Source organism: Rhinoderma darwinii, chromosome 12 (assembly GCF_050947455.1).
Source record: "Rhinoderma darwinii isolate aRhiDar2 chromosome 12, aRhiDar2.hap1, whole genome shotgun sequence".
NCBI classification, from domain to species: Eukaryota; Metazoa; Chordata; class Amphibia; order Anura; family Rhinodermatidae; genus Rhinoderma; species Rhinoderma darwinii.
This window is the reverse complement of record NC_134698.1, coordinates 19747095-19756515: the sequence shown is the minus strand read 5'-3', so window position 1 is coordinate 19756515 and position 9421 is coordinate 19747095.

The window sequence follows — 9421 nt, the reverse complement described above, 5'->3', positions numbered from 1 at the left end:
TATCTATCTATCTATCTCTTTTCCCATTACATACTTTTATGGCTTATTGATTCGATTTATCACCAAAAAAATTGCCGCTCCAGTGTTGCTCCAGGCATTGGGAAACCAAACAAAACCTGTTTCCTTATCGCTCATTAACTCCCATCAACAAGATTGTTGGAGGTCCGGGTGGTCAGACCCCGCTGAGCAGTTTTATTTTATATCCTGTATAATCAATATGGTCTGTCATGGGAAAAATATCCTTGAAATGTCCCTGGAGGACCCATGACAATTTGATAATCCAAAACCAAAACCATGAAAAATCCAGTAATCTAGATTTTATAGGTGTTGAGAATATCAAAAAAGAAATAAAAATACCTCTGGCTGCCCAAACACATACAATGGCTGTCGGTCGATACCCCCATACACATTAGATAGTCGTCAGACTTTTTTATGTTATGTGTTTGGGAACCTTTAGGACATGTTCACACAGCTTTTTTTTTTGAGCATTACTTCCCATCCCAAGTAATGAAATCATAAATCTGATTCTCGGCATAGAAGTAATGACGGATAATATAGATGATATCAGTGGTGAGTAATGGAAGGCGAATTACCAATAAATCGTATTTTTGGAATTCATCTCTAACATGTATATTTTGAGTCTACATCAAATATGTAATCGGAGGTTCACTATATGGACAAAAATTGGGACCCAGCTCTTAATCATTGAATTCCGGTGTTTCCTTCAGTCCCTCAGGTGTATAAATCCAGAACCCACCGTGCAGTCGCCATTACAGACATCTGTGATAGAATGGGTCATTGTAAAGACATCACTGAATCCCAGCGCGGTCCTGTAATAGGACGTCATCGATGTAACAAGTCAGTACGTGATATTTCTTCCCTCCTAGATATTCCACCATCAGCTGAGAGTGATATTATTGTAAAGTGGAAGCTTCTAGGAACCACAGCAACACAACCACGAAGTGCAGACCATGTAAAGTTACAGAGCCGGGCGCCGAGTGTTGAGGCGTATAGTGTATAAAAGTCGCCAACGCTCTGCTGACTCAATAACTGCAGAGTACGAAACCTCCTCTGGCATTAATATCTGCACAAGCACTACGCCCCAGGAGCTTCATGGCACGGGGTCCGAGCAGCTACAAAGTCTAAAGTGTTTTACTTTATTTTAGCTTCTAAGTGAAATTCGCGGGAAAATCTGCAGCGGCTAATGCACACTGTTTTGGGTAGCAAATTCGCACCAGGATTTTCTGGATATGCGACGGGTGTGGATTTAGTCTAACACAGTCTATCAGTGTTGTCTGAAGTGTTCCCTTAAAGGGGCTGTCCAAGATTAGAAAAAGGGTCTGGATTTTTTCCAGATACGGCGCCCCTCTTGTCTAATGGTTTTATCCGGTAATACGTTCTTTTGGATGGGAATAAGCTGTAATACCAGACACAGCCCAGAAACAGCGCCACTTTTGTTCATGGTCTGTATCTAGTATTACACTTCAGTTCCATTTACTTTAATGGGAATGGGCTGTAATACCATATACCGCTTCTGGACAGGAGTTATAGGTTTAGGTTATAGTTCTGTGATAAGGAGAAAGATCTCCAAGTTATACAAGTGTATGCTGGATTTTATGTTTGTAAAGAGTAAAACGCTAACATCTATATGTATAGTAGATGGGGATTACAGTTGTAATGGCCGCCGCTCCCACTGTTCCCCGTCGTCATATACTGACCTCTCCATGGCATCCTCTAGCTCTTGGTGGAGACCACGTTCCTGCCTCACTCTTTTCTAATTGCGGCATCCCATGCTGCTCTCTCCTTCTGTGTTTCATACACTACCTACTGCGTGCGCTTGCTGACTCCGCCGGTCTTTAGGGCCAGCGTGCACCTACTACTTAATTCTCCCAGGGTATAAAAGGAACCTCCCCCTGTCCACCATTGCTTGAGCAATTTGGATCCTCCTAGCTTGCTAGTGATATCTGATCAATTATTTGTTTTTCCTGTGTCTGACCTCAGCTTTTACCTTGACTCTCCTTGCCTGCTGCCTGTCCTGACCTTCCTAGTGACCCGTGGCGTACCTCTGCCGCCTGCCCTGACCTTTGGCTTTACCAACCGTGCTCGTCTGCCGGTCTATGCTATACCTAACCCGGCATTCGTCTGCTGTTCCTTTACCATAACGACGGCCATCGCTAAGGGAGACTTCTCTGGGATGTAGTGAATACCTGGGGTTCCCTTAGATTCCGCTATCTGGTTTAGCCCCATGTGACCCTTGATGACACAGTGGGTTCCCACCATCCTCTGTAGGCCCTATGACAGTCTCTCTATCCACAGGCCCCGTTACAACATTCAATAGATAAATGTTACAGATACATTATGAATTGGTTATTGTACTACTTTACTGTTACACTAGGCTCTATTGCCACATGCAGGGTCATTTTAACAACTTTGTGGGACCCGTGGCAAAGATTTAAAAGGCAAATCGGCCCACACCCAGAAGATGTTCATACCACCCCTGTTATCCCACAAAACAGCTCTCAAGGGTTTATGCAATTGTGACCCAAAATAGGCGTTTATGGGAGGGTCTGTGGGTGTTCCTGGGTGGATCGAGGTAGGGCTTAAAATTTCCCTGGAATGGTGATTCAAATTTTAGGAGATCTCCACCCAGGACAACAGGCTCAAAAGCTCCATGTAGTTCCTCAGACACCGGCATAGACCGCCCCCCAGAGTGCCTGCCACTGATCGCCCACCAGAGTGCTTGTTACAGATCCTTACCCAAGCGGCTCCCTTCAGATAAGTGTATACCGCAATCAGACAGTAGATACAGCGGTCAGATAACATCACATAGCCCCAACATACATATTACACACACTGCCCAGGTGAATAGTGCCATACAGCAGAGGCGTAGCTAGGTTCTCAAGCACCCGGGGCAAAGATTCAGTTTGGCGCCCCCCCCTCAACCTCTTTCCCGATATCTCCTTCCCCCTCGCCGTGTTTGTTTTCTCTACCAATCAACGAGTCATTTCTTTTTATGTAACGCGAGCATAAAATTATTTGTACATTTCACAAGCAATATGGTTCTATACACAACACCAGAACCAAGCTCAGTACATATATACAACACCAGCACAAATACAGCTCAATTCAGTGCAACCCCTGCCGTACTGGTGTGTACGGCGTAAAACTACAGCTCCCAGCATGGCCAGAACAATGGTGAGGATATGCTGGGAGATGCTGTTTCACAAAAAATAAATCCTATCATAATCACACCACCATCATCTCGCTGCAGATCATACAGTGACTACAGTGCTGATTAGAGGCAGAGTGAACATTTACATTAGGTGACTCACCGGTGACGTCTCAGATTCTAGTTCTTTTTCTCCATCCGGTCCAGACCTCTATGATGTCTTCTCCCGGTCACAGCCCATTTCTGCAGTTTGCCGCTCACATGTCTTCAGCTTCTCACTTTTCCAACATTTCTGCACCTATAAATAAATATAAAGTTATCATTATACCACACACTACACCCCTAAATATAATAGCGCCAAACACTGCACCTCTAATTATAATAGCACCATACACCGTGTCCCACACACACACTGTGCCCCCTGTAGATAGTGCCTGCCATAGAGCCCCCTCTAGATAGTGCCTGCCATAGAGCCCCCTGTAGATAGTGCCTGCCATAGAGCCCCCTGTAGAGAGTGCCCCCATATAGACCACCCCTGTATATAGTGTCCCACAAATAACTCCCCCTATAGTGCTCTACAGATAGCCCACCCCTGTATATAGCCCCCTGTAGATATAGCCCACCCCTGTATATAGAGCTCTACAGATAGCCCAACCATGTATGTAGCCCCCCTGTAGATATAGCCCACCCCTGTATATAGTGCTCCGCATATAGTCCCCCCCTGTATATAGTGTTTCACAGATAGCCCACCCCTGTATATAGCCCCCCCCTTGTACATATAGTCCACCCCTGTATATAGTGCTCCACTAGATAGTCCACCCCTGTATATAGTGCTCCACAGATAGCCCACCCCTGTATATACTATATACAAGGGTGGGCTATCTGTGGAGCACTATATACAGTGGTTGACTATATGTACAAGGGGGCTATATACAGGGGTGGGCTTTCTGTGGAGCACTATTGGGGGAGCTATTTGTGGGATACTATATACAGGGGTGGGCTATATCTACAGGGGGACTATATACAGGGGTGGGCTATATCTACAGGGGGACCATATCTACAGGGAGACCATATCTACAGGGGGACCATATCTACAGGGCTGGGCTATACACAGGGCTGGGATATACACAGGGGGGCTATATCTACAGGGGTGGGCTTACACAGGGGAGCTATATCTACAGAGGGGGGCTATATACAGGGGTGGGCTATACACAGGGGGGCTATATCTACAGGGGTGGGCTATACACAGGGGGGCTATATACAGGGGTGGGCTATATACAGGGGTGGGCTATATACAGGGGGAATATATCTACAGGGCTGGGCTATGTCTACAGGGCTGGGCTATATCTACAGGGGGGCTATATACTGGGCTGGGCTATCTATGGAGCACCATATACAGGGGTGGGCTATATCTACAGGGGGCTATATACTATATAGCCCACCCCTGTATATGGTGCTCTATAGACAGCCCACTCCAGTATATAGCCCCCCTGTAGATATAGTCCCCCTGTATATAGCCCAGCCCTGTAGATATAGTCCCCCTGTATATAGCCCAACCCCTGTAGATATAGTCCCCCTGTATATAGCCCAGCCCTGTAGATATAGTCCCCCTGTATATAGCCCAGCCCTGTAGATATAGTCCCCCTGTATATAGCCCAGCCCTGTAGATATTGTCCCCCTGTATATAGCCCAGCCCTGTAGATATAGTACCCCTGTAGATAGACACCCCCCGTAGATAAAGTCCCCTGTGTAGACAAAGTCCCCCCCCCCCACAGATACAGCCACACTTCTATTACAATTTAAAAAAAACAAAAAACATTTCAAACTCACCTTATTCCCGCTCCCACGCCGTCCGGCAGCCATGGAGATCTGCTCTCTCCTGCACAGGTCTCCAGGGGGTTGAACGCAGCGTTTATGAAAGGCGCTGATTGGCTGGGCAGGATGACTTTCCCTGTCATTCAGTCAGCGCCTTTCATCGACGGAAGCGTCACTGGTACAAAAGGACACCAGTTTTCCACCCGTATTTATGGGCACGTTTTCGCTTCAAAATTGCACTAATCGGCAGCCCCTTCTCTCTAGCAGTGCAGGGTAGAGAGAAGGGGCAGCCCTTTCCATAGTAAAAGTAAAAGAAATTCATACTTACCCGGCCGTTGTCTTGGTGACACGTCCCTCTTTCGACATGCAGCCCGACCTCCCTGGATGACGCGGCAGACCATGTGACCGCTGCAGCCTGTAATTGGCTTGTGATTGGCTGCAGCGGTCACATGAGCTGAATCGTCATCCCGGGAGGCCGGACTGCAGGAAGAAGCAGGGAGTTCTGGGTAAGTATGACCGTCTATTTTTTTTACAGGTTGATCTATATTGGGATCGGAAGTCACTGTCCAGGGTGCTGAAACAGTTACTGCCGAATGTTTAACTCTTTCAGCACTCTGGACAGTGACTATCCCCTGACGTCACCTGACGTCACACGTAATTACGGAAGCCCCATAGACTTCTATGGGCCTGCCCGTGCCGTTATTACGGCCTGAAATAGGACATGTTCTATATTTTTCAATGGCCCGGGCACCTTCCCGTACGCATACCCGTGGCCAATAGAAGTCTATGGGCCCGTAATTATGGGCCGTAATTACGGGCCATAATTGAAGGCTTTTTTATGTTCGTGTGCATGGGGCCTATGGGAAAATATTGAAATTCAACATCAGGAAGAATGGCAGCCAGTAGAGCCAAGTGACTATGGGGATTCCAGGAGAGCTAGAAGCTCCATACATATAAATAACATATCTATATATAGCAGGTGGGTATTACCCCTAGGTAGTCACTCAGGTTATTTTTCAGATCACAACTGGATATCTGCTTTTACCATATTGATCTAGAATGAGATGCGGTGAAACCAAACCTTTTTCTATTGATTACATGAATCCTTACATATGATAAAGGGCTTTTCAGACCTTCATATTACAGCTCCATGTGGGGTCAGACGCCGATCAGCCAGAACATTAAAACCACCTGCCGAATATTGTGTAGTTCCTCTCATACTGCCAAAGCATGTCATGCATGGACACCAAAAATACATCTGAAGGCGTCCTGTAGTATCTGGCAGCAAGACGTAAGATACACTATATGGACAAAAGTATTGGGACACACCTCTTATTAATTAAATTCAAATCGGTCCCATTGCTACAAGTGTATAAAATCCAGCACTCGCCATGGAGTCGTCTTTACAGACATTTGTGATAGAACGGGTCGTTGTAAAGAGATCACTGAATCCCAGCGCGGTCCCGCAATAGGACGTCAGCGATGTAACAAGTCAGTTCATGAAATTTCATCCGTCCAAGTTATTCCACCATCACCTGTGAGTGATATTATTGTAAAGTGGAAGCTTATAGGAACCACAGCAAATCAGCCACGAAGTGGGGACCACGTAATGTTACAGAGCCGAGGGCTGAGGCACATAGTGCATGAAAGTCACCAACGCTCTGCTGACTCAATAACTGCAGAGCTCCAAACCTCCTCTGGCATTAATATCCACACAAAAACTGCCCCGGGAGCTTCATGGCACGGGGGCCGAGCAGCTGCATGCCAGTGTTACATCACCAAGCACAACACCAAGCGTCAGATGGAGTGGTGTAAAGCCGCCGCCACTGGACTCTGGAGAAGAGGAAACCTGTTCTGTGGAGTGATGGATCACGATTCTCTATCTGGAGTCTGATGGACGAGTCTGGGTTTGGTTAATGCCAGGAGAACGTTACCCGCCTGACCGCATTGTGCCAGCTGTAATGTTTGGTGGAGGAGGATAATGATATAGGGTTGTTTTTCAGGTGTCGGCCTCTTCGTTCCTGTGAAGCGAAATCTTAATCCTTCAGCACACAAGACATTTATGACAATTGTAGCTTCCAACTTTGTTGGAAAAGATTATTAAAGAGAAGGCTTAAGGCCCCAGGCATTTTGCATCTACAGGCTCCTATGTCCCATACAAATTTACTTCTTTTTTTTCTGCAGAGTTTACTAAAGGAACCTTCTATAGACTGTAACCCTGGGTGGTCCGCTAATTTATTGCAGACCCAAATCAGGCCACTTTAAAAGCCCCTTTAAATTGTACCTCTAGTTATACTGACTCATGTACTGACTGTAGGTGACCGTGGGTAGTTTAAGCAGCTGGATATCCAGGGGATACATTTACAAAGGGGGCTGTTTTGTTGAATTACCCTTAAAGGGGTTGTCCACTACCAGACAGATTATCCAATGGATAGGTCATCAGTATATGATCTGTGGGGGTCTGACACCCAGACCCCGCACGATCAGCTGCTACGGCTGCCTGCGGGCACCGGACGTCCATGCCGGAAGCAGATGGCTCCGGTCACGAAATAGCGGCAGATTCAAGTGAATAGGAGCAGAGCTGCAGCTCGGCCACTATTCAATGTATGGAGCCAACTGCTTCCAGCCCCATACATTGCATACTGTGCAATGACATCTGATGCCTGCATGCAGCCGGAGCAGCTGATCGGTCTGGGGCCCGGGTGTCAGACCCCCACAGATCATATACTGATGACCGGTAGTGGACAACCCCTTTAATGTGATTAAATTCTAGCTGCCTAAAGTCACCACTAGAGGGAGCATATTTTGCACTTATTTATTTGGAGGTGTATACATTTGTATATGGTAAGACCCTAGTGGTGGCTGAAGAATTGCATTATTGACCTCTAGAACTATATGTATGGAGCTCTGTATCAAAAAAAACAAAGCTGCATCCTCTATAAAAATATTTTATTTAATAATTCTTTATAGAAGTTTGATGCCCTAAAAATTAAATGTTTAAAGCTAAAACTAGAACTAATAAATATTAGGATTATAATAAATATGCGGATATTTTGAGTTTAAAGGCTATGTACACCTTTACCACTATTTTTTGTACTGTCCCAAAGCATCTAAAATGTAAAATTAAGCAACTTTGCAAATAGTCCTGATTAAGAATGTCGTTTTATGTCAGGCCTGTGTCTCCATGGTAACAGACTACAAGTAAACACTATGTAGTCTGATCTTGCAGCTATGCTATCTAACATCTGTCCCCAACCTATTGCTAACCTACCACCGGTAACTTTTTTTTATTCATTACGGGGGAAAAAAGGGCAAGCTGTCTCTATAGGACCACCTATAGGTACCTTCCCAGAGCTGCTTTAAAGGAATCTCACTCAATTGTGCTGTCTACAATAGGGTGACTCTAGTTTGGCTATTAACCCAAATCTTGTTTCAAGTCTCTAGAAACTTTCGGGCATTAGGTTACAGAATAGTCACCTATAGGTGGCACTAGACAGACCGTTTTCCTCCTTCTGGAGTACCGGTATTTTGTATACATTTTCCCAGGTAACATTGCCTTTAAGACTCCCTGCCAGCAAGTAGAATCAGTACTTTCCAAGAGAAAAAAAAGGAGAAGACTCAAAGTTATGTTTATAAATTGTAATTTATTTCCTACCATTATTACCCTATAATTACTAATATAATATTACTAGGATTATATTACTGCTATCATTATTACCCTAACACTATGAGATCCCTATTCCTAAAGCTGTTGATCCAGAAGAAGGCGAAAACCCTGGACACATTCGGCCAATTTATGCCACAAGGGGAAAATTCCTTCTTGATCCCGGGAAAAGGCGATCAGTTCGAGAACCCTGGATCAAACTCGCTGCTAAATATTATAGTTTACTTTATTTTATAGTTAATTTACCTAAATATGTTATTATTATATTAATTTGTTATTATTAGATTATTATTATTATTATTATTATTATTATTATTATTGTGATATTTCTATTGCACATTTTTAATAAGACTATACTATAATTATTTTTTTAATGAGTTTATTCTATTTTTTATATTATCTTATTACTACTATATAACTACTAATATTACTAACATTTTTATTGTTATTTTCTTATTTATATTTATTATATCCCTATTCCTAAAGCTGTTGATCCAGAAGAAGGCGAAAAACCCTGGACAATTTGAGCCAATTCATGTCACAGGGGGAAAATTCCTTCTTGACCCCGGGAAAAGGCGATCAGTCCGAGAACCCTGGATCAAAGCTGCTAATTCCTATTACAGTTTACTAATTATTATAGGTAATTAACCTAAATTATAATGAAATTACATTTAATTCTTATATTGTTAGTATTACTTTGGTGTTGTTAATAATAATATAATGATACTACTATTGCTATCACTAATATCTAAGTCCCTATTCCTAAAGCTGTT